Raw genomic sequence first — 26,089 nt, 5'->3', positions numbered from 1 at the left:
CATGCCCTTGACCGGAATCGAACCTGGGACCCTTCAGTCCGCAAGCTGACACTCTATCCACTGAGCCAAACCGGTTTTGGCTATTTCAACATTTAAAAAGCAATGTAATTCACCACATCAACAGCCTAATGAAATAAAGCATGTGATCATGTAAATTGATATGAAAAAGCAGTTTAAAAGATCGAACACCATTTGTAACTAAGCATTCTCAGCAGAGGAATAGAGAACTTCTTTAATTTAATAAAACACCACAGTAATATATATCGTCTGTCTATATAAAACCCTAATATGCAAACAGACCAAATGGTGGAATAACCGAACAACTGGTCGCTATGACCACCAGCAGGTACACGTGGAACATGCAGGTGTTGGCAGTAGGCGGCAGAGCATGGAACATGGTGGGCGTCAGCTGTGGCAGGATGATGGAGCAGGTGAGTGGGGTACCAGACCAAGGCGGGACACCAGTAATTATTGAAAATTCTTCACTCCCACACGCTGCCGTCCTGGCCAGCGCTCGCACCTGCTGCCGGCGCCTGGCTTCGGCCCTGATCACTCGGCTTTGTCAGCAGGTGCAAGTGGCAGCTGCCAGCTCTGATTGCCCCACAGGGCTTCTCTACCTCCCCCTGCTCCTGAGGGGCAATTGAGGCCAGCAGCCACCTCTCACACCCACTGCAGGCGTCGGTCTCGCTTGCACTTGCTGCCAGCATCAGAGGCTGCGGGAGCAGGGCTGCTGGCAAACAGGGGATCAGGGGCGGGAGGGGCTGGGAGGGGTATGGAGGATGGGCTGAGACCCGCCCCTGTGCCCACCGTAGCCTCGCAGCCCACAGTTCCTTTCAAGGTACATGAATTTGTGTACTGGGCCCCTAATACACTAGGGTCCCAGTGCATGAAATTCATGGACTGGTAGGGTCCATAGCAGCTGCTGGCTGCTAGCCGGGGCCTCTCTCCCTTCCCCTGGCTGGCCCCGCCCCCTGGTCAAACTCCCAGATGAACTCCTGGTTGATGGGACAATTTGCATACTATGCTTTTATTATATAGGATAATATATTTTTTATTGATTTCAGAGAGGGAGAGGGGGAGAGAGAGATAGAAACATCAATGATGAGAGAGAATCATTGATCAGATGCCTCCTGCACGCCCCCTACTGGGGACTGAGCCCGCAAACCAGACATGTGCCCTGAGCAGGAATCAAACCTCAACCTCCTAGTTCATAGGTCGGCATTCAACCACTGAGCAACACTGACCAGGCCACAGTAATATATTTAGTGAAGGTTTATCTGCATGATCTTTCCTAAGATTAGGAAAAAGTATATTCTCTCTCATCACTCAATGAGATGAATACCATTCAATGCCATACTGGGCATCCAAGCTAGTGTAATAAGATTAAAAAAAAAAATGAAATGAAATAAATGGTATACACATTGAGAAGGAAGGAATAAAACTATTTTTCATAAATGATATAGTTGCTTTATAGACTATCCAAAAGAAACAGCAATTGCAACAACAAAAACAAAACAAACAAACTCTAGGAACTAACAAACAAGGATAGAAAAGTCAAAGGTTACAAGTTTTAACATACAGAAGTTACTTTCTAATATATTTACAATGAATATTTGGAATTTGAAACTTAAAACAGAAAAATAATATATAATAACACCAAACATTAAATAGATAGAAATCCAATAAGAAATACAGCATATTTATATACAGAAACAATTGAAAGCTAGTCCATGGTGAGTTGAAAGATAATATTGTTCAAATACCAATTCTTCCTAACTTGACCTATGGATTCAATGGAATTCTGATCAAAATCCTAAAAAATTCTCTGATAAAGACAAACTGATTTTAAATTATATAGGAAAGGCACACATATAGAATAGCCAACACAGTGCTGGAAAAGGAAAACAAAATTGGAGAACTAATGCTACCCAAGAGGTAACACAATGCTCCAAGGAAAACACACACTATGATTGCGATAGGTCAAAAGGACACAGGAACAAACTGAAATGTACCCAAACTGAAATAATTTAAGCAATAACAAACAGAAATGCAGTAGTGTTAGATTATAACCTAAAGTATAAAATCTTCAGGAGTCCATCCTAAATAAAATAATAAGTAAGTAGGAGAGAAGTGATCAGTCTCCCATGAGAATAATGCCACTAATTTATGTAGCTACTCCTCTCTCAAGGAGTAAAAGCAGAACTCCCCACGCCTTAAGTGTGGTCTGGACAAAGTGATTTCCTTCCAAAGAATGGAACAGTAGTTACCCTTATAAAAACTACCTTAGCTGTGCATTAAAGGTTAGCATTCATAGTGATAAATCATGTTGGTACTATGTACCACTGTGATGAGAATGGCACTTTACTTCAGTGGTCCTTGTACCAAGAACATACGCCACTAATCTGGTTGGAAGAAAAACAACAGACAAATCCCAACAAAGAGATGGTCAATGAAAGACTTGTCCGTACTCAAAACTGTTAAGTTTATCAAAAAAAAAAAAAAAAGGAAGTCTAAGAAATAATCACAGGCCCGTACCAGTGTGGCTCAGTTGGCTGAGCTTCATCTCATACACTGAGAGGTAGCTAGTGCAGATGCCTGGGCTGCTGGCTCGATCCCCAGTTGCGGGCATGTAGGAGACAGCTGATTGATGTTGCTTGCTCATAGATGTTTCTCTCTCTCTCCTTCTCCCTTTCTTTCTCTCTAAAATCAATTAAAAATATTTTTTCTTTTTAAAAAAGAAACTGTCATAGAGAAGAGGAGCGTAAGAGATAACAATTAAATGTAACCTCTCATCATAAATAAGATCCTGGGACAGACATATGACATGAAATAAAAACTAAGATAATCTGAATAAACTATGGACTTTAGTTAATAATTTATCATATATTGGTTTATTGATTGTGAAAACTTTAGATAAAATATGACAGTGTTAATAACAGGGGAAACTAAGTTTGGGGTATATGGGAACTCTGTACTATTTTCACTATGTTTCCTTAACTCTAGACCCGTGGTCGGCAAACAGAGGCTCGCGAGCCACATGCGGCTCTTTGGCCCCTTGAGTGTGGCTCTTCCTAAGCCTTGGGAGTATCCTAATTAAGTTAACAACAATGTACCTACCTACATAGTTTAAGTTTAAAAAAATGTGGCTCTGAAAAGAAATTTCAGTCATTGTACTGTTGATATTTGGCTCTGTTGACTAATGAGTTTGCCGACCACTACTCTAAACTGTTCTAATTTTTTTTTAGTATATGAAACATTTTTTTACCTTATCCCTCAAATTTTTTCTACAAGAATCAACACTAATGCTAGGAATAAAATAAAAGCCTACTCAATTCAACCTAAAGTATGCCTCATGATATTAATGGTTACTTATAGAACAAAATAATCAAGTCTTATTTAGTATGTGCTAATTTAGTTTTTCCTATTTTACCATAGAAAGAATATAAATATAGAAATAGAGAAAATAAAGTTATTTTTTATTTATTTCAACACCTCACCATATTTAAAAATAAAACATTATACCAAGATTGCATTCCTTAGTTCTGTCATTAAGTTCATTTGAAACCAATATTTATATTGAATTTTCAAAGAGCAAATTTTCAGGCTATCTCCTTTATAATGGGAATTTTAAAATTATAATAGTGGTTGAAGATTTCAGCTTGTCTCATACTAATGGTCTGAAAAAATGAAATCTACTGTTCATATGCAACTTTGATAGCTTAGAAGCAAGGTGGTAATTTAGTCATTACATATACCCCTAAATATACTAAGATGGTACTATCCATCATAAATACAAACATCTTCTTTTTGTACTTATATTTAGAATGGAAAAATTATATCATTGGAGAAATGTTTTCAAATGTAACTAAAAGTAATGGAATGCAATCTAGTTTTCCATTTTGACTCTTATATAACCTTATCTACCCTGAAGAAAAGTTTTCTATCTACATATCTCTCCCCAATAATACATATTTATAGAAAATATGAAAGTTTGCCTTCCTCTAAACTTCTTAGAATTCCCTTAAGCAATGGCATAAACTAAGTACTTGAATTCCAATAGACTCTTGTATATGATAAATTGTGAAGTACAAAAGTCATTGAATCAAAAATCAATAATACTGGTTTTTAAGACTAAATCCACATGATTATAATACTAAAACCATGTTACATGTTTATTGATTTTAGAAAAAATAAGTAGATTGTACAATGTGAGTTGAAATATCATAATATTAAATATTTTTTAAAAAGAAACTGCCAATATGTAACAAATGTTCTGAATATTAACATATTGGAAGTAAAGTATCAATGACCTTGAAAAACACACACTAGATTTGAGAAATCAATGGGGCAGAGTGATTAGATATTCTCCCCAACTCAGTGATTTTCTGTTTTTTTCTAAAATAAAAATATCTCTAAGCTGTTCTTTTGTAAGTGAAAGCTAATTGCATTTGCCTCTTGAGAATGGCATTAATCATCTAATTGAATTGTTATATACTTATATAAGAAGAGAATATGAATAAAAGCTTGCACCATGCCAATTCATAACAATAGGGATTCTAACATCTTATTTTCTCCCTCGTGCAAATTTGTTTCTGGGCCAAGAAATGAATAACAGAGTTTTGAATACATATCACGCACACACTTTTCTTTTTTAGAAATAATATTAAAGAATTTGGGAGGTTACTGATAGATGAAAATCACACAGCACTAAAAAATGGAGATTCTGTATTTTTACATTACAAATGGTAGACTATATTGAGAGCATAAGCAGACTAATTTACAGGTATCACAATATTCCTACTGAGATATTTTCAGATGTGGGAAGAAAACAACGTGTTTTATTTACCTGGTCTAAATGGCTGGGAAAAGGTAATAGCCAACGAAGATATATGCATAATCCATAAACATAGATAGCAGTGTGGTGATAGCCAGAGAGAAGGGAGTGGGGGCAGAGGCTGGGTGGAAGTGGGCAACGGTGGGGGATAGGGACATATCTAATAGTATCTGTAATAGTGTCAACAATAAAGTAAAAAAACAATAATAAATAAAGTTTCCTCACATAGAAAAAATAAAAGATAAATGGCTGGAAATAAAAAACAACAACAACACTGTTATTTTAGACTGCAATGCAATAAGTGATACAGGGTTTTGTTATATATTTTTTTCTTTATAAAACATGTTCGTCAAACTATGTGTTAGCCACAATTTGGTCAGTGGCAATTATGGCATCATCAGTGTTTTATTAAGGAAATAATTAAATTACTATTAAGAGGACTCCAACAAAAAGAGAAAAGATAGATGATAGATAGATAGATTAGATAGATAGATGATAGATAGATGGATGGATAGGTAGATAGATAGATAGATAGATAGATAGATAGATAGATAGATAGATTTAGGACTAGAAAGTGAAGAAAGGGGAAAAGTAGGAGAATATGGCCTACTTGATCTCAAATGGATAAAATATTTTCAGGTAGAAATAATACTTTTTCTGTAATGACATTATTTCTGTAATGTCAATCAGTCAAGAAAGTAAAATAACATGAACACCTGAGATTTGACCATTGGACTTCGGAGGTCATATCTCTGGAACCCCGTACATAGGAGTGGAGGCAAAAGCCTGATTGGAGTGTATGTAAGAGATGATAGTATTTAGTAACAGGAGGCAAAAGTTTATTCCACCCAATCAATTGAGAAGTGTTTCTGGAAGAGGAGGAGAGACATGGGCCGGTATTCAAAGTAGAATCAAAGTCAACGACTATACAAAGATAAGAATAATACCATGGTTCCATGTTCATAAGAATGATCTGGAAGAGAAGGTAAATTTGATGCTGTGGACTCACATGGTCAAATTTACCTTCTTTTCTCAGTCATTAAAATTGCTGCAGTGATCTCCTTTAAGAGGGCTCACAAAAATGAAATTTAGTGTGGTTTTTGTAAATAAACAGAAGAGAGGTCCCAAACTGTGATTAGAGAGGCTGGTGGTGGGTGTTGTGTGGTGGTGGTAATTTAGAGTTCTCTCCTGTTTGCTTCACTTCCTTAGCAAGTATGCACTTTGAGTGGATGTTGAAGTGGAAATATTGGCCATTTGAGGAGAAAGAAGGTACTGAAGCTATGCTTCAACAGAATTAGTGAATGACTGACCAGACAAGTACAGTATGATTGCCAGGCTGCATTAATTTTTTTGATTATCACTTAATTTAGCTACTTTGTGACATTTAAAACCTATGGATGATACTTTAGGGATATATATTCTCTCATTTTTCTCCTGAGTAAATTACAGCTGAACTAACAGAGTGGCAAAAGAGAAAAAAGCAATATAGTTTTTTTGTAAAATGTTAAGATGTTTTCAATAACATTGTGTGTTTCACTTTAAGAAAGCAAGCTTATCTAAATTAAATTTTAAGTAATTGATGTGGTATTCAAGATACTTTATTAGAAGGAAGTAAGATCTCATTGGAATTTTATAGTTATGTCTGCATGGAGCCAATCCAGAAAAATTCAAGCAATAGAACTTATTTATATAGTAGAGCTAGTTTATAAACAACCCTTTTTACAATGTCTGCATAAACTTCATAGATAATTTGAGAATGTTTTACTACAGAAATTTTTCTCTGATAAACTTAATAGGAGTGAATACAAATGGGTTCTTATAAAAGGAAAGCCATAAAGTTTATATATGTCCTACTTGTTGCACAGATTAATTACGTCACACTAGAAACATTGTGTTGCATTTACATTCCCTTAATATATCGTGGAAGGCTCTTCACATTTTGCATAATGATAGCGCTGACCATAAACAGGGGGCATAGTCTTTTCCCAATTACTTTATGTTTTTAATAGTATATTTTATTAAGCTCCTGGGGAAAAGATTTATTTGAATATTTCTCTTACAGCATGTATGTGTATTGAAATATTTGAGTGGCTTATTTTCCTCTCTTTAATGTTACCTATTTACATTTTGGCTATTTTGTGGTGTTCAATTGCTTTTGGTAATAAGGATTCACAGCAGTATTTTTCTGATAATGGAAAGTCAAGTTGAAATTATAGGAAACCAAGAATTAGAACTGAGAAAGTTAGTAGCCCTCCTGTTGAGATGAATATTAAAGTTAATTTTGTATGTCAAGATATAATCATGCAACCTACCCTAAATTCATTATTTTATGAATAATGGAACCATAAAATTTTATAATGCAGAGATGTAAACAATTTACCTACTTATCCTTAGTTAGCAATGAGATATCTATTCTCAAAACTTATTTTTAGAAGAATAAATTCACATGTTCTTAAAATCACGTTTTATATATGTTGACGCCTACCTTCACTATGAATCAAAGCAAAGGGATGTAGCCTGGTTAAGTGGGCTATTCAACACAGATGTACAGAGGAGAAATTGTAAACATGAGCAACTTGCTTTCTTGGCCTGCACAATTTTCTTATGCAACAATTACCCACAAGGAGAATCAGAAAACACTGTTAAGTAGCATTGGCAAACAAATCATACAACAATGCAATATGCCCACTGTCTCTGACTTAGTGTCTGAGTCATATTGTCTGTTTTAATTGAACATCATGTGCACATTATTATAAGCTATCTTCTGATATTTCCAGAATGTTCCGGGCAATTTGATTCTGGGTTAGAATCTGATTATGAGAATGCTCCTAAGACACTTGGAAGGTTAAAAAGAAAGACATGGACTGTGTCTCTGGAGACAGCTGTAGGCGGCCGTGTGGACAAACGTGTCATTTACTAGAGCTCCAGAACCACTGTAGTCTTGCATGCTGAGTTGCCTTATACAGTTATCAAAAGAAATAGGGAGGAGAAAGATGGAGAAGCTACCATCGACGTTTTCACTTACAGAAACAGAATAGGTTTTGCATGTATCTGAAGAACATCTGTAGATTTTCCACAAAAGCCTTGCCTTACCTGGCATATGTAGGTCTCTCTGAACCAGAATTGCAGTCACAGACCAAAAGACAGTTTGACTTATCGCATTGATTGCTTCCACCTTAGAGTGTGGAGTTGCAAATATCAGCAAGGTATCTAGCATTTCCCTCATTTGGCATGTGAGGCAGCCAGAGTTATCGTTCTGTCTTGATCAGTAACAACTCCATCATGCAAATATTGAGAGACTCCCCAGACAACTCAGCCCGAAACGAAAGCAGATTGTCAGCAATCTTCTCGCATTTGATTTTCATAAAAATAATGTTCTTCAGAGCAGGTGTCTCTAACCTTGAAGATGCTTTAATGGGGTGAAAAAAACATACTGAAACATCTATTTCATTATATTTTAATCTTCTTTAATTTCAATTTTTATTTGTTTTATAATTAACATATCTTACTTCTAATATCATGTAACTTACAGAATACAAGATAAATATGCATACATTCTAAATGTAAGTGTTGCTGCTCTTAATCACAATCAACAGTGTTTGGGAACAATAGGCTTAAACTGTATCACATATTATCAACTTGGAAAAGAAAGCTATTGGTATTAAAGGGTGCTTTTTTTCTAATTTTCACATTTTTCCTTCTGTGATTTACAAATATGACATATGTATAAGATTAAATAAAGCCAAAGAGGTGGGATCCTCATCAGATAAGACAGGTGTCCTTATAAGAAGAGGAAGAGATGCCAGAGCTCTCGATCTCCAGGAGCATAGGAAAGGTCATGTGAGTACACATTAAGAAAGCACTGAAGGAGTTCTTACCACTTGCGACAGCATGGATGAACCTGGAGAGCATTATGCTAAGCAAAATAAGCCAGTCAGAGAAAGATAAATATCACATGATCTCACTCATTTGTGGAATATAATGAACAACATAAACTGATGAACAAAAATAGAACCAGGGGCACAGAAGCATCAAACAGACTGTCCAACCTATGGGGGAAGGTGGTGGGTAAGGGGGTAAGAGATCAACCAAAGGACTTGTATGCATGCGTATGAGCGTAACCCATGGACACAAATGGGGGGGAGGGGGAGGAGGGCATGTGCTGGGGTGGGGGCTGCCGGGGAGTGGTCAATGGGGGGAAAGGAGACTTATGTAATACTTTAAACAATAAAGAATTTAAATTTAAAAAAAAAAAGAAAGCACTGTCTGCAAGCTGAGGAGAGAGATTTCAACAAAACCTGAAAGCCACTTGACCTGTGACTTCAGGCCTCCAGAACTATGACAAATATATTTCTGTTGTTTAAGCAAAACTGATTATGACACTTTGTTGTGACAGGCCAAGCAGACTAACACAGATTTTGGTACCAAGAGTGAGGTGCTACTGGTATAGGATAGTAAGAAGCTAGGAAAATTCGAGGACAAGCAAAATAGGGAAGCTGAGACCCACAGTTAAACAGTAGTTTGCAGCCGCCTAGTGTGGGAGGCCCCCTGCCAGGGAAGGCACCATGGCTCTCCTTTAAGTCATATTGACTGAACCCAAGGCCTGGGCATAGCCCTACCTTGGGGGCATTTCTGACCAAAAGGTGAGAATGCCTTCAGCTCAACTCTTCAAAGTGTAGGTGCTGGGAATGGGTTTTTATTACGTAAATCCAGTCAAGCACCGGAATACCTCCCTTATCTTGAGTTTTGGTGAAACCTCCGGATATTTGGGGGAATTTGGGCTATAAAATAAACTCGCTGCTTTGGTGCTGGGTCTCTGCCTCTCCGCCAGAAGAGAACAGGAGCCCACCCAGACCTAGCTTCTCCTTCTATTTCTGTGTCTGTCTTTTCATTTTCTCAATCCCAAAGCGCCTCTACTTGAAAGAACCGGTGCGCGCACTCTCTCCCTGCTGGACACGGAGAAGGGAGCCCCAGCCCGGACATAACCTAGCAAATCCTATCTCCCCTAAACTAAGGACACTTAAGAGTAAATGATTAGCACTTTTCCTTCCCAACCAGGGGGAAGATAGCATAAATCACCCTACTCAGGCAGACAGAACACAGAAATCCAATTAGTGCCATTTTCCAACCACACCCAAAGACAGACAGATTAATAGAATAAATTTCATAAAGCTGATGAATATTCTATTGATCCTACCCTAAGACCTCCCCTAAACACTCAGCCTTTAAAACCCCTGAAAACAAAGGTGACAGTGCACTCTCTCTCCAGGGAGCACGCCAGTGCCATCCCTTCCCCCTCCCTTCCCCCACCAGCACCTATACCCTGGCCTCTAAGAGACCCCATGAAACTTGCAACCCAACCAGGGGAGCAATGGGCAGCAGCAGCTCATCCTGAGCTAACCCCCTGAACCTGTCACTCAGGCCAACCTTTTCTCGGACTTCCAGTGAGCAAAGGCAGCCCAGCCTAGGCTTCCCGTTGCTTCTTCTATGCCCTTACTTGTTTCACTGTCCTAAGTGTGTTTTGCTGCAGTCGATAAATTCTTGCTTGCTTTTCTTCACACTGTCTCTTGATTGAAATCTTTCCCTCAAGAAGACAAGAATTGAGGTCTCATCTTGTCACCGGTAACACTACTGTAACAAATATCTAAAAATTTGAAAGTGGCTTTGGGACTGGGTAATGGGTAGAGGCTTAAAGGTGCATGCTAGAACAGACATAGATAACCTTGAAGTGTCTGCTGTTAGAAATATGGACCGTTAAGGTGATTCTGGTAGGAGCTTAGGAAAAAAAAAGAGAGAGAGAGAGAGAAGAGCTGAAGAGAAAGCTTCTGTTATCATGAACATCATGAAATACAGACATTAATAATTTTAATGTTTCCTTTGAGCTAGTATATTTCTTTTAATCGATTTTTAAAGTATAAAAATAACATTTTTAATATTTATTTTATACTAGGTTTTCTGTTATTTAATTTTTATTATGATCTCATTTAATCATCACAGAAAAACAAACTATGAACTAGTTAGCATTATCATCTTTATTAAAGTTATTTTAAAAAAGACATAAGGAGCTTTAGTAATTAGTCTAATGTCACTTGACTAATAAATTTGAGCTGTGACTTTAATCCAGGCAATATTACTCTAAAGCCAATGGTCTTAACCCCTACATGTTACCAAATAATACACAAAAAATAAGCTGAGGGACATTTATTAAAACAGTTTTATCACTATTGAGTGATATTTGGAAAATAAAATATTCTATATTAGCATAGTGGTTAATTAAACTGAAATATAGGCATATGATGAAACAAGATAGCAACAAATAAAACAAAAAGATGTGCTTGAAGTGCATTTAATGATGTGGAAAGTACTTAAAAATAGAAAAAAATATGAATGCAGTACACAAAAACCAATATAATCTTTCTCATTTTAGTCCTTCACTCCATTCATTGAACAAATATTAATTGTACAAATATGATATGCTGGACACTTTACCTTGACATTCAGGACACAGCTGTGAGGAAAAGGGAAGAGCTTTGAGAGAGGGGGTGGGAGAGAAGAAGAGAGAATATGATTTTGTTTTGTCAGGAGCTCAGCTGAGCTGGAGGGAGCTGAGCTGCCAGGTGTCAGAGTAGCTGATTAAGACAAACAAAAATTAAAGTAACAGTCAAAACTTAATCACTTACTCTGGTAATATAAGAAAGTGCTAACCCTCCACTTCTTTCCTCCCTTAAGTCTGCAGGGAGTAGAGCAGGGGTGGGGGACCTTTTTTCAGCCAAGGGCCATTTGGATATTTATAACATCATTGAGGAGCCATACAAAATTATCAACTTAAACATTAGCCTGCTATATTTGGTCAGACATTTAATTAACTCACCCCTAATGCCTTGGGAGGGCCAGACCAAATAATTTTGCAGGCCTTATATGGTCCTTGGGCCCAACATTCCCCACCCCTGAAGTGGAAGGTCAGATATATCAGCACAGATGAGGGAGAGGGTGCCTCAGTCCTGAGGAGTCTCAAACAAAAGGCTTCTGCCATTTTAAAGATGTGGGAGCTGGAGAAATGGAGCAGGGGAAGGGCCAGCTGTGAAAAAGCACTGTGTACTAAGTCAGGGTGGAGAAAGGGGTCTTTAAGGTTCTTCCCACTCCTCCCCCTACAAAAGTTTAAGCAGAGACACCTGGAGAAAGCCTCAGCTAAAGCTCTCAGTAAAGCGGCCTCTGAATGGAGGTCCCTGAGCGAGGATTACAGGTAGGATACCCACACAGAAAATCATCCTACATCGTGGCCCTTGACTGCAACCCCCTTCACAGATTGCAATGAAGTAGCTGTTCAACAAGTCTGGTGTGGAGAGTGCCTTTAAAATTAATTGCCTATGGCTGTCCCTGAAAAATCACACAGGTTTTTAGCTAGATTTATGTTCTTTAAACTTGTATATATGAGGAATAATGTGCATGCATATATACTTACATATTTTCACAGAAAAATATTATAAGTATACAAATTATTAACGTGGTCATCTTTAATCAATGAGATTATGATTAATTTTTATTTTATATTTTTGCTAAAGTGTTCATATTAAAATAAAACTGTGACCTTTTTATACCTAGAAAAAATATCCCCCCAAAAGTTGTGTTATGTGTATAAAGAACCAGCCTGGAGGCATAAAATGAAGCTAGTGAGAAATAAGATTTGACTTTGGCCTGAGGTCATAAAAGGCAGTTTTGGTTGCTAGAAAAAAGGAGGAATTTATGAAGAAACAGAATAATAAGCTAAAGCTATGGAACTGCAAAGTTTGGAATATGTTTGAAGAAAATCTAATAGTTTTATTTCTCATAGGGAATTTGGTCCTATCCAAAACATCTACGGAGAGATCTGGTCTGTCCCAATGTCCACGGAGACCTTTGCTCTACAGCAGCGGTTCTCGACCTGTGGGTCGCAACCCCTTTGGTGGTCGAACGACCCTTTCACACGGGTCGCCTAAGACCATCCTGCATATCAGATATTTACATTATGATTCATAACAGTAGCAACATTACAGTTATGAAGTAGCAACGAAAATAATTTTATGGTTGGGTCACAACATGAGGAATTGTATTTAAAGGGCCAGAAGGTTGAGAACCACTAGCCAAATGCAAAGTAGAAATAAACATTATGGGTTATCTGAACCCAAGGACATTTTCTAAGTGTGGGTGTTTTGAACAGAACAAAATATCATGGACCATTTGTCATTGACCGAAAATGCTCCCAGATGTTTTGAACAGGACCAACTATCGGCTAATGGCCTTTTTTTTTTTTTTTAACAATATTTTTTTTTTTTTATTGATTTCAGAGAGGAAGGGAGAGAGAGATAGAAACATCAATGATGAGAAAGAATTATTAATTGGCTGCCTCCTGCATGCTCTCTACTGGGGATCAAGCCTGCAACCAGGCATGTGCCCTAACTGGGAATTAAATGTGATCTTCTGGTTCATAGGTCGATACTCAAACACTGAGTCACACTGGCTGGGCATAATTGCCTTATTTGATTTAATTTTTCTTTAAATGTAGCATAATGTTGAAGGGTGTAAATGACAGATCTCATTGTTTATATGCAATGTTATAACTAATGGAGAGTTACTGAAAATGTGAAAAAGGAAATGACTTAATTAAACTTATTTAAACTGGAAAAGGTTTATATCCAATTGTGGGAGCAACTGTAAGCTCATCACATAAATTCAAAATTCTTCAAAGTTATTCCAGAAGCAAATGATAGTAAAGTGTATTAATATGCAGTTCCTCATATCTTCAACCATGAGAGCCTTGACAATGAACAACACACCTTTTGGGTCTTTTCTTTAACTTTCTCCTGTTTTGTATACAATTTCTGTATACTAATGTGTGTTTGATCTCTTTATGTTGTAAACAGAAATGATTCATGTTCAAATATGTGAGTTCAGATTCAAGTTACTCAGAGTTCAGAAGATAAAGATTGGTGATCCTAGCCAAAAAATATGTGTGAGTTAGTATTAACTTCCCAGTATCAGGTTACTTTTGTTTACAGATAACATCCCTTCTCACATCTGTCCTGTGATGTGAATTTTTACTCTGTTGTAAGGGATAAAATTGTGAGAGTATCATGATTGGTAATTTTGTAGGAAGGCAGCTTATTTTTTTTTCTATTTTATATTAATAACCGTTCAGAAAATCAAATTGGAAGCAAAGTGGAGACACACATATCCAGTTTGGGAGCAAAGTGGAAACATTAAGAATAACTACTAGAGTTCAGCAAACCAAACTGACCATAGTTTTCTAAACAGTATATTATCCCAACTACATAAGGGCTATGTCAAATAAAAAGAGGCAATGGCATTATTGATGATCTGAAGAATAAACTGGAATTTGAAAACAAAAACAAAACAAAACTGTAGCTGTGGCATTTAGATAGGTTGGGAAAGAGTTAATGCAGATAAACACCAGGAAAATAGAACTGGCAATCAAAGAGCAGAGAAACATGGGAAAGAGTTTACAGAATGAAAATCTGTGGGATTTAGGAATTAATTGGTTGTGGAGAAGAGGGAGTGGTAAACAATTACTCTGAGGTTTCAAATACAGTTGACTGAGCAAATTGTGGTGTTATCTCTCTATATAAAGTGCTTAGCAATGTTTTAAGTCTCAGCTGATCACAGTTCTTGTTCCCCAGATACAGCTGAGTTGGGTTTTCACTCAATCAATCCAATCAATAAATATATAGCTACCAATGATGACATGGAAATAATATAAATCCGAACCTTAGGAAGATATATCTGAACATTCTTCATATATGTCAGTGTGTGTGTGTGTGTGTGTGTGTGTGTGTGTGTGTGTGTGTGGAAAAGAAAGACGCAGAGAGACAGGGAGAAAGACTGAAAGCCCAAAATAATAATTAGCATGTGGCTAACCATTAATCTGTGCCAAGCACTATTCTTAATAGGGCTTTACTAGCATATGCATGAACTCACTTGAACCTCAAACAAAATTGATGATGGGACATTATTATTATTTCAGTTTTTACAGATGAGAAAACTGATGTTTAGAAAGGCCAAGTGTTTTTTCCTAGGGTCAGAAAGCCAGTATACGGAGGCACAAAGACTCATTTCAAATCCATCTGATTCTAAGGTTTACAGTAATCCCTTATAATCCCCTTCACTATCCAAAACCAGAGTGATTGGGAGAATGGCTGCCAGAACAGTGGAATCTGGAATCCCTTTGGCAACAAGGTCCTTGTGGAGATTAGAAGCAAGGGGAAGGCCCTTGGTGGGAGAAGCCCTGCCACTCAGATTGCCTGAAGCATAAGATAAGAATTGCTGATGCTGGGAAAAGAGCAGGTTAAATCCATGATCCATGGCTAGAGCGGCTCACCACTCCATGAAAACCTGGAGGCAGAACTGGATTGGGTAAGGTGAGGAGAGGTAATTGCTAAAAGGACTGAGTTCCCTGAATGCTAGAACAATGCTAGGTTATGAAGCCTGTGTTCAAAAATGATTCTAAGATACGTCTCTTGCCTTTAAATCCCACTCAGAACCCATTCATAACTCTTCATCTACACTCAAGAATTTATGAGAGAGTTATAAAATAACATCCAGTTATAAAATAATATTATGGGGCATAATGTGCAGAATAGTAACTAAAGTCAATAATACTGTATGAATATTTGAAAGGTGCTAAGAGAGTAGATCTGAAAAGTTCTTGTCATAAGGAAAAAAATTATAATAACTATGTATGGTGATGAAAGTTAAGTAGACTTATTGTGGTGATCATTTTGCAATATATACAAATATTAAATCATAATGTTGTATACCTGAATTTAATGTAATGATATATGTTAATTATACTTCAACAAAACTTTAAAAATAATAATATATAAAAGAAATTCAGGCCCAGATAGACTGCAACCTAGATATAATGGTGGACTGGGAGCAAAGTGGAGACAGACTACACAGACTGACAAGCTTGAAATACTGAACACTGCAGAATAATTGAGAAGCCAAACAAATAGACTACTGAGAATATTATTTTACTGCCTAACAGTGGTTATCCTTCTCTTAGATATTTGTCTTTCCATTCTGTTCAGGCAACACATGTGATTCATGGGAAACTGACCCCACCCAAACTCCAAGGGTTAACCCTACTAGTGTGCAACAATCAATAATTCATTCCTACTTTCTGTAAATGAAGAATTCAGTCCCAAATGCTCTTTGCAACTATTTTATGATCCTGAGGCAATTAACCAATAGAGAGAAAGTAATATTCTGGATGGTAGTTTGGAAAGAACAGAGACTTTTAGAATATCTGTCGATGGCAGGAGCCACTGATCCTGATGTTTGTCTTAACTTTGGAAACACACTTCTATGAATTAATTGTTCTGATTATTTAAGCCAGCATGAGGCAAAGCTTTTGTTTCTTGCACACAAATGCACTCTATTGATATACTGACAGTCTGGTTAAATTGAGCTGTCCAGACATATGCATGTGTCGAGTCATAATTACCTGTTTGATTTTATAGATTGGTCTAGAGTAGACCTTGATCCCTTTAGAGGTAACAATACGCTGGATACACTGACTTCCATAATTGGACCCACAAATGCAGACACACTGATCACCTTGGTCACACTGACTAATCCTGATATTCACATAGATCCAGTACCTAGCTCAAGGCTCAGGAAACCTCTCAGTCATGGGCAAGCAGAAAAGCGGTCACCTGCCTGGTCTCTCTCACGCTGCTGCATTTAGCTGGTGGGTAAGCTGGGGGCCTGGCTGAGCTGGGACAACTTGGCTCTCTCTCTCTCTCTCTCTCTCTCTCTCTCTCTCTCTCTCTCTCTCTCTCTCTCTCTTTCTCTCCTCTCTCTGCAGTAATTCATTCTTTTCATGTTGCTGTGGCCACAGGGAAATAATCTAAGAGCATTAATATTGAAGTTCCAAAATTCTTAAGACTTAGTTTTCCAAGTCTCATTGCAATCACTTCCCCTACATTCTATTGGTCAAGCAAATCACAGACCATTCCAAATTCAAGGCAGTAGAAATAAAGCTTGATTTGATTATTTTCTCTTGAAAATTAAACTATAAATTATATAGTAGGGTCTCTGAAAATGAATGCTTGAGTATAAGGTGCCACTCACTTGAGTTGTTGCATGGAATTATCACATATCTAAAAGACAGGTTTACGGATGCTATTTTAGAGCAATGATTTACATGTAATATTTTAAATAGTTTTTTTGTAATAATTTTTTTTTCATAAGTCTCTTGATTTAAAGATTTGAGAGGGAGATGGGGATAAGCAGATGAAGCGAACCCATAAGTCCCACTCAAGCCTCCCATCTCCTACTTCAACCATAGCAGCCCAGCTTTATTTCTTTTACATATTAAGTATCTGGACAACATTTTATTTGGAAAAAATAATTCTATTGCTAAAAGTTATTTGAAAGAACTTTGTACATTTTTATATTATTTGAAATATTTTATCACATTTTAGTGATTTGGGATTCAGAGCTTTAAATTAAAAAAGCAAACCGATTGTACAGCTCTTTCTTGTTCTAGTATAGTTCATCTCTTCAGAGGGCATTTTGTACAAGGTATGAGTCTGCCTAAATCTAAATAGAAAAAAAATTAGGATTATGAAATTATATGTAAGAAAACCAGAGTATATGCCCATTGCATAACTAGTACCAGTATCACAATTTGATACTGTTCTTGAGTTTGGGTGTAAGTAATAATATTTTCAATAAAATAAGTTTGAAATTTATTTGAATTTTAAAAATTCTGATAGATATCCCATTTATAAGTTAAATCTAAATTATTTTCATCACCATGTAATATGGTTAATATACTATCCTTTTTTGAATTATTTAGTACATCTTTTAGGGAATTCTTTGGCCTCTATAGTTCTCCCAGGAAGGTCAAAACAAAGCAACACTTGTTTTATTAAGAGAAGAATTAATGTGTTAGTCAGACAGTGATTTTTGTTTCAACCTAAGCTGTGAAACATAAAACAAAGCAAAAGAAAAATAGACATATTTAGAAGTTTTATGTAAAACAAGATTGAAGAGATTATAGTCCCTTTGTTGGATTCATCCTCTTAACAGTCGGACCTCAGATAATGCACTTCTTTGTCGCATAAAAAAAATTTCCACTGAAAGTAGAAAAATAATAACCACTGCCTTTCACTATGACCCTTCATATTATACCCTGTACATTTTGAGTAGATAGATGAGATGAAATTTCTACTTTTTCTTTATATCGCAATAAGTCAACTTTAAGATTGCCTATATTCTTAGAGAAAGGTTTCATAATTTGAAGTGCTGAAACCTTTAATCATTCATTGTGTCTGTAACAAAAAGATAGAACTTATTTCAAAAATAGCAATCTTGTCACTTCAACTAAAGAAAGAAATCCACAATATTAATAGATCACTATGACAGTTTTCGTGGTCAGAAATAGGGCAGAGGCAAAGAGAAAGTGCTGTTTCCATTTATCTTTCTTAGTAGTATGGACAGGCAGGGGGAGAGAGAATCTGAACATTCAGATAATTCACTCTGGTTAAGAACAGAGGGAAAAAAAGAAAAAAGAAAAGAAGAGAGAAAAAAATGTGTTTGATTTTATCCAGTGGTTTAAAATTTATGTTGACAGGTAATAAAAGTTTTGTTGTTTTTTTTGTCAGCTCTAAAGATTTATTCACCCATCTACTCATATTATCATTTATTCTCTCAATAAACATTTATTGAAATATTATTTCAAAAACTGTGATAATCAATGTTGTTTTAAGAGTTACAATTATAATCAAACTAAAGTATCATAACACGAACAAACAAAACATGAAAAATAAAACAGAGGAATGAATTTTAGCCCCCCAAAATCTAAATATGTGGTGATCATTTCTCAAAAAGTCCATGCATACAATATAGTCTGCAAAACTAACAGAAATTTCTATAAATTACATATTAAAAATTAGACTACTAATCTTTTAGAGGGAAATTCTATGAAAACAAATTCATTAAGACATGAACAAATAGTCAAACCAAAGTAGCATTTTATAAAGACTCTTAAATGTAATGAAATATTTCATAACCTATTGTTACTACTTTGCTGTCTTACAAAAGATAAAATATGTGTTACTATATTTTTAGAAACTTCAGTTAGGTCTTAGTGAATTTCCCTAATGCCATTCAGTGTTGAAGGAGTTTTAAATTCTAGAAAATTTTATGCAATCACAATTTATTTTCTCACTTATAAGATCTGCTGTGTTCAAGTGAGTGTATTAAACCAAGACTTACTATGAACTTTCCATAAAATATGCCAGATCTCAAATATGCATTAAAGTTTCATACTATAGCCAGTAGGAAAGGTGGTGGTAGTAGCATAGTCCCAAATCCCCCCCCCCCTTTTTTTTTTTGGTTAATCCTCACCCGAGGATATTTTTCCATTGCTTTTTAGGGAGAGTGGAAGAGAGAGGAAAAGACAGAGAGAAACATGAACTGCTGCCTCCTGCAGGAGCCCCAACCAGGACCTGGGCCAGGAGGAGCCTGCAACCAAGGTACATGCCCTTGGATGGAATCAAACTCGGGACCCTTTGGTCGGTAGGCCGACACTCTATCCACTGAGCCAAACCAGGTAGGGCCCAAATTCCATTTTAAACACAATAAAAAAATAATTAGAGCTTTTCCTCTGAAAATAAATAAATAAGAAGTGATTCTCTGAGGTAACAATAATAAAGTTTACATGGATTAATTCCTCAAAGTTCTTGAAGGATGAAACAGACACACACACACACACACACAAAAAAAAAAAAAAAAAAAAAAAAAAAAAAAAAAAAAAAAAAAAAAAAAAAAAACCTCCAGCATAACATTACTGAGCACTCACTACATGACACACATTATTCTAAGGAAGGAATTGAGTTCTATTTTCATTTTTGTAGATAGGAATAATGAATTTTTGAGGAGTAAAGTCCCAATCTAGTTCTGCATCTTGATTCCAAAGATACACTCTTTGATCCTAAAGCATGTGTAGGTTTCAATGGCCTCACTGCCAATGCATAGAGGTTAACGTGGAGCCTTCAACACAAATTTCAACCAAACACACTGATGTAAATGGCAGAAGAAGGATTAAAGCCCAGGTCCTCCACCTTCAAGCTCAATGCACTTCCACTATAACTTACTGCTTTCCTTAAAGGACAGATACTGAAAACTTTCTACCAAGTAATCATACTGAAAGTTGTTAATACTCTTCAAAGTACTATCTTGAAGAAAAACACATAATTCTCTATATTAAAATCAATGTCAGATTCTACATGTGTTATTTTACCAGTTTGGCAAACTTAATATTATTTTTTTAGGATATATTTATATTTATTTCAGAGAGTAAGGGAGAGGGAGAGATAGATACATCAATGATGAGAGAGAACCATTGATCAGCTGCCTCCAGCACACCCGGGGACATACGCCCTAATGGGGAATTGAACTTGACCTCCTGGGTTCATAGGTTGACACTCAATCCCTGAGCCACACCAGCCAGGCAAATATTATTTACTTAAGAAACTCTTGGACTTGAAGAACCTGAATCTGTTTATTGAATTAGTCTCTAAATACCTCACTATTCGTTAACAGAGGGTTCACATGTAGCTCAGGAATGTAAAACCTTTAAGCAGTTTCTCATAGAATCTTTTTCAGGCTGAGTAACTCATGTATCATCTATTCTTCATCATATTTATTGATAGTTAAAATGGTGTTGGAGAGAGAAGAGAACAGAAAGAGGAAAACTGCTCCCCTAGTATAAAACATTACAAAGATTAAACCTTTTTTCATTGACACTTCAGGGCTTGTAAATATCACTTTGTTTTTCATAAAAAACATTCATGAAATACAAAATTTTATATAGAGTTCTTTGTAGAAATATTTCTACACACCTTTTTTAAAAAGTTTTATTGATTTTGTTAGAGAGAAGAAAAGAGAGAGAGATAGAGAGAGAAACATCAATGTGAGAGTGGAACATGGATTGGCTGCCTCCTGCACAACACCTACTGGGGATCAAGCCCACAACCCCAGGCATGTGCCCTGACCAGGAATGGAACCCACAACCTTGCAGTACATGGAACTATGCTCAACCAACTGACCCACATTGGCCTGGGCTATTTCTACATATTTTATAGGTGGGAATAAGATACGAAGACTTAGGTAAAAAAATATACATATCAGGTGTTTAAAACAATTTCTGTAAAAGCAAATTGAATATATGTTCACATGAAACTTATTTATTAAAATTATTTATAAATATTTAATGGAAGGCCTAACCTATTTATCTTCCTAAAATGTATTCTCATTTATTAAGTAACTCAATTTTCTTATAAAATGATGATCACTGCTGAGGTTTCTAAAACACTGAGTTCTGCTTATAACTAGAGATTCCCCAGATAGAATGATTTATATGAGGAAATCTCTATTAAATCAACTTCACCATTGTTGGTACTTCCAAAGGACACCTTTTGTAGATTAATCTGCAGAATGAAAATAAGCTATTAATTTTAATGTCCATATGGATTCAGAATTATCTCTGATAGAAAATATATTTTCATTAAACTAGTTTCTGTTTAATTTATCTTATTTTACATTTTGCTGCAATATATATTTTCAAATAACATGTGGATTTTCATTAATGTTTGTATGAAATATATGTAAAGACATAGTGGCTATTATGACACAGATTCCAAAGCAGGCAGGTGAATAGATTATCATCATACCAGCTTCAGATAATAGCTATTAATCATTTTTATATCCTGAAGTTCCCAGGAATCTGAAGAAAAATATACCCACAACTACCAAAAACACCCCTACCCCCAAATAACCTGTTTTGTACATTTAATCTATAATTCAATGTCAGAATCTATAGACATTTTAGAGTTCAATTTGGTATAGACCAATGTAACTTATAATAGTCTGCATATAAAAAATAATATTCATAATAGATTCATTGATTACTCAATAAGCATTGAACAGAAATTGTACTGTTAGGAGAAAAAATAAATGATATTTTAATCCCAAACTTTCAATAAAATAAAATTCAATGAATTAAAGAATGAAATCACCTTTAAAAAATAGAATGCATGTTTTATTTATAGGACTTTTAGCTGCTTATTATTTTTTTGTCTTTTAAAAATTCAATTTTATTGAGTCCTAATTGACATGCAACAAATGTAAACAGATGTCAAAACTACACACCCATGTAATCAATACTATAACCGATATACAGAACATTTCTATCACCCCACAAATATCCCTCATGGCATTTCAGTCAATTTCCCCTGCCCCTACACCCAGGTAGCGATGATCTGCCTCTGTCAGTATGGTTTACTGTTGCCTTTTCTAGAATTTCATATAAATGAATGCTTTATACTCCTCTGTTTGTCGCCTCATTAAGTAAGCATAATGTTATTGAGGTATGTCGATATTATGTACATATCAGAAGTTCATACTCTTTTTAAACATAGAATAAAAAATTTAAAGTATATTAAAAGCAATAGCCAAAACCAGTTTGGCTCAGTGGATAGAGCATCGGCCTGCGGACTGAGGGGTCCCGGGTTCAATTCTGGTCAAGGGCATGTACCTGGGTTGCGGGCACTTCCCCAGTGGGGGATGTGCGGGAGGCAGCTGATCGATGTTTCTCTCTCATCGATGTTTCTGGCTCTCTATCTCTCTCCCTTCCTCTCTGTAAAAAATCAATAAAATATATTAAAAAAAAGCAATAGATTTAACTAAATTAATAGAAAATGTAATATTTTATGCTAGAAAGAGTTAATATAAATTAAAAGGCACATAAAAATTACTATTATTTTTAAAAATAATACAAACCATTGTAATTTTGGTTATATATTAATTAAGTAGGTAATATTTACCAGTACATTGATAACATGGTTAAAAATTAATATAAAATTAGTACAGAATTAAAAATAAAACTAACATATAAAACTAGTGGCCTGGTGCACAAATTTGTACACATTGAAAGGAAATTAATTAGAAGAAATATTATAATGTCGCTATTCACCCTTTCTCTATAATAGAAGTGTCAACCAAATTCATGATCAACAATGACAGATCGAAATACCTGCATGCAATTGGCACCAGTGAGAGCTTTATATGTATTGCGCATGTGCAAGTCAACTTAGCCACATATCCTATCTAATAAAAGAGAAACATGGTAATTGGTGGACGACCGCTACCCTTCCCATTGGCTAATCAGGGCAATATGAAAATTAACTGCCAGCCAAGATGGCGGCCAGCAGCCAGGCAGCTTGAAACGAACATGAGGCTTGCTTGCTTCAGTGACGGAGGACTCCAGCATTCCCCGCCTGCCGCTGCAGGGCTCTGAGCGGCAACTCTAAGCAACTATGTAACAAATATAGAAGCTAAACAAAACCCCAGAAACCTGCATTAGTCCACCGGGCTTCAGCCAGCAGGATCGCAACATTATAAGCAAAGGCCAGAAACCTAATTACAGCAGAGGAGGCCTAAGAGCTGGAGCCAAGTCTCAAAGCTAAAGCTGGCCCAGAGTAAAAAAGAAAAGAAGGAGCGGTTGGGAGCTTCAGTCACCCCCAGCCTGAAAACAGCCCTCAGCCACTCACCCAGACTGGCCAGGCACCCCCACCCTGAAGGGTGTGTGACCAGCTGCAAACAGCCATCATCCCCTCACCCAGGCTGGCCAGGCACCCCAGTGGGGAACCCCACCCTGAAGGATGTGTGACCAGCTGCAAACAGCCATCATCCCCTCACCCAGGCTGGCCAGGCACCCCAGTGGGGGCCCCCACCCTGATCCAGGACACCCTTCAGGGCAAACCAGCCGGCACCCACTGGTGCACGAGGCTTCTACCCTATATAGTAAAAGGGTAATATGCCTCCCAGCACCGGGATCAGCGGAGCTGCGAGGCCACCCAGCACCGGGATCAGCGTGACAGGGGCCAGTGCCCAAACCCCCTGATCGCCCGCCCTGCGGCTCTGTGTGTGACAGGGGGTGGGGCCACAACCTCCCTATCCACCCTGCTCTGTGTGTGACAGGGTAAGGCGCCCCAACCCCCTGATCAGCCCTGCTCTGTGCCTGATAGGGGGGCGCTCCCCAACCCCCTGATCGCCCTGCAACTCTGTGTGTGAGAGGGTGCGGCACCCCAACCCCCTGATCAGCCCTGCTCTGTGTGTGACAGGGTGCGGCGCCCCAACCACCCCTCCCCCCCACCACGGGCCCTGCTCTGTGTGTGACGGGGTAGAGCCATAACCTCCCCATTGACCCTGCCCTGAGTGTGAGAGTGGCGGCACCCCAACCCCCTTATTGGCCCTGCTCTGTGGGTGATAGACGGCGGCGCCCCAACCCCCTGATGGGCCCTGCTCTGTGCGTGACAGGGTACAGAGCCCCAACCCCCCTGATGGGCCCTGCTCTGTGAGTGACAGGGGGCAGTGCCCCAACCCCCTGATGGGCCCTGCTCTGTGCGTGACAGGGGGTGGTGCCGCAACCTCCCCATCGACCTGCCTTGAGTGTGACAGCAGACTGTGCCCCAACCCCCCAATTGGCCCTACCCTGAGTGTGACTGAGGGTGGCATCACAACCTCCCAATCGCCCTGCTCTGTGCATGACAGGGGGCTGCGCCCCAACTCTCCAATCGGCCCTGCTCTGAGCCCGACCAGGGGCTGCACCTAGGGATTGGGCCTGCCCTCTGCCACCCGGGAGCGGTCCTAAGCCAGCAGGTTGTTATCTCCTGAGGTGTCCCAGACTGCGAGAGGGCACAGGCCGGGCTGAGGGACCCCACTTTCCTCCCCAAGTGCACAAATTTTTGTGCACCGGGCCTCTACTGTATATATATATATATATACAATAACCATATATATGTGTGTGTATATATATATATATATATATATATATATATATATATATATGGAATATACCTACTTAATTAGACCTGCTTTCTGATGTAGCTAAACTTTTTCCAGCCCAGTGAAGTAACCCAACTTCTCTTTAGGTAATTGTCAGCAATACAGCAGTAAATATCAACATGAAGCAGATTATTATTGTAGATCACACTGGGGAAACAAAGGGTGAAATATTTAACTGCAGCAGTGTTTGACTATACTCTGCGCAGTGACAAAACCTCAAGTTATTTTCAAGGTCCACCATTTCTTACTTCTTTTCAGTTGGGTCAAGTTTCTAAGCTGTCTAAATCTCCGTTTTCTGGCTAATGAAAAGAAAATAGGATTCCACCGAGTCTCCTATTGACCTACTCCAGAAGTGAGGATCAAATGAGATGAGGCACGGTAAAACACTTCACAGACATTTGGTTCAAGTGTAAAATGTTAGCACCTGGCTATAAAATAAGTCATGTTCCTAGGCTGAAGAAACTCAAATGAGGCTTGTCTCTTGGGAGAGGAAGCCAGATGTTGCTATGTGACGTCATTACCCAGAGCCCACAGCAACTGTTTCCAGGCTGGGCTAGACTGTGGACTGCATTTTTCACCATGGGGTCTGGGCAGCACCAGCTGCAATTTGGTGGGGTGTCACTCTGGGATGGTGGCGGGGCTTGTGTCCCACTTGGGTGAAGCCGAGTATTGCTTTGTCAACACCAGGTCCACAGTGCCGTTTCTCTGTAAAAGGTCAGTGTGCATCACAGCAGCTCCTGCATTGAGAATCTGCCCCCTGGTGGTCAGTGCATTTCATAGCAACCAGTCAGATGGTCAAACACTTAGAATATTAGCCATATATATATTGACTAGAGGCCCGATGCACAAAAATTTGTGCACTCGGGGAGGAGCGGGGGGGCCCTCAGCCCGGCCTGTGCCCTCACGCAGTCTGGGACCCCTCGGGAGATAACAACCTGCTGGCTTAGGACTGCTCCCGGGTGGCAGAGGGCAGGCCCAATCCCTAGGTGCAGCCCTGGTCGGGCTCAGAGCAGGGCCGATGGAGGAGTTGGGGCGCAGCCCCCTGTCATGCACAGAGCAGGGCGATTGGGAGGTTGCGATGCCACCCCCAGTCACACTCAGGGTACGGCCAATTGGGGGGTTGGGGCACCATCCCCTGTCACACTCAAGGCAGGGTCGATGGGGAGGTTGCGGCGCCACCCCCTGTCACACACAGAGCAGGGCCCATCAGGGTGTTGGGGCACTGCCCCCTGTAATGCACAGAGCAGAGCCCATCAGGGGGTTGGGGCACCACCCGCTATCACCCACAGAGCAGGGCCGATCAGGGGGTTGGGGTGCCGCCACTCTCACAGTCAGGGCAGG

The sequence above is a fragment of the Myotis nattereri genome, assembly GCF_964212035.1.
Source record: "Myotis nattereri genome assembly, chromosome: 6".
Classification (NCBI taxonomy): domain Eukaryota; kingdom Metazoa; phylum Chordata; class Mammalia; order Chiroptera; family Vespertilionidae; genus Myotis; species Myotis nattereri.
Note: the sequence above shows the minus strand (reverse complement) of the source record.